Consider the following 1,257-nt stretch of genomic DNA (forward strand, 5'->3'; position numbering starts at 1 on the left):
ATCCTGCATGGTTCCAGAGTTGACTGAGTTCAGTGCAGTCGCTACTCGACTCCATCTGTGGAAAGAAAATCATTCGGTCATAAAATGCTTTAAAAGAAACAAAACAGATGTTTAACAACCAGAACTGAGTTCGCTCAGACATCCAAGGAAGGTTGGACCCTCATCGGTCTGAAGACCTCTGGTGGAAACTACGAATGGCTGGAGTAAACGTCATCACAGCGAACAGGAAGTTAATATAAACCTGAACATACGCACCAGATTTATGGGTCATCACCAGAACTGAAGGTCCTGCAGCTTCAGAGCAGACACGTTTCACCTGAAAAGACATAAAAGGTAAGAAACTTTGTTTTCTAAACATCTGAAGTTAGACGTGGACACAGTTCGCTCAGACATCCAAGGAAGGTTGGACCCTCATCGGTCTGAAGACCTCTGGTGGAAACTACGAATGGCTGGAGTAAACGTCATCACAGCGAACAGGAAGTTAAAATAAACCTGAACATACACACCTGATTGATGGGTCTTCATCACCAGAACTGAAGGTCCTGCAGCTTCAGAGCAGACACGTTTCACCTGAAAAGACATAAAAGGTAAGAAACTTTGTTTTCTAAACATCTGAAGTTAGACGTGGACACAGTTCGCTCAGACATCCAAGGAAGGTTGGACCCTCATCGGTCCGAAGACCTCTGGTGGAAACTACGAATGGCTGGAGTAAACGTCATCACAGCGAACAGGAAGTTAATAAAAACCTGAACATACGCACCAGATTTATGGGTCTTCATCACCAGAACTGAAGGTCCTGCAGCTTTAGACATTTTCCCTGCAAAGACAAATAAAAGGTAAGAAACTAGTTTTCTTAAATCCTACAGTTAGACATGGACACAGTTCGCTCAGACATCCAAGGAAGGTTGAACCCTCATCGGTCTGAAGACCTCTGGTGGAAACTACGAATGGCTGGAGTAAACGTCATCACAGCGAACAGGAAGTTAATATAAACCTGAACATACGCACCAGATTGATGGGTCTTCATCACCAGAACTGAAGGTCCTGCATCTTTAGAGACGTTTTCCCTGCAAAGACAAATAAAAGGTAAGAAACTATTGTTTTCTTAAATCCTACAGTTAGACATGGACGCAGTTCGCTCAGACATCCAAGGAAGGTTGGACCCTCATCGGTCTGAAGACCTCTGGTGGAAACTACGAATGGCTGGAGTAAACGTCATCACAGCGAACAGGAAGTTAATATAAACCTGAACATACG

General features: G+C 43.9%; 1 long non-coding RNA gene across 2 annotated transcripts; it reads right to left on the minus strand.

Moving 5' to 3' along the window:
• On the minus strand, positions 1–1,002 carry LOC106512026 (uncharacterized). 2 transcript variants are annotated; one of them, XR_001309608.1, is made up of 3 exons: positions 761–997; positions 507–570; positions 1–55 (listed from the first exon to the last, which is right to left on the minus strand). It is a non-coding gene; the product is annotated as an uncharacterized LOC106512026 (long non-coding RNA). The 2 variants fall into 2 exon arrangements; XR_001309607.1 differs by lacking the exons at positions 1–55; positions 507–570 and adding an exon at positions 123–316 and having other exon boundaries at positions 761–1,002.
• Between the last annotated feature and the right edge of the window lie 255 nt (positions 1,003–1,257).

Source organism: Austrofundulus limnaeus, unplaced genomic scaffold (assembly GCF_001266775.1).
Source record: "Austrofundulus limnaeus strain Quisiro unplaced genomic scaffold, Austrofundulus_limnaeus-1.0 Scaffold3938, whole genome shotgun sequence".
Taxonomy (NCBI): Eukaryota; Metazoa; Chordata; class Actinopteri; order Cyprinodontiformes; family Rivulidae; genus Austrofundulus; species Austrofundulus limnaeus.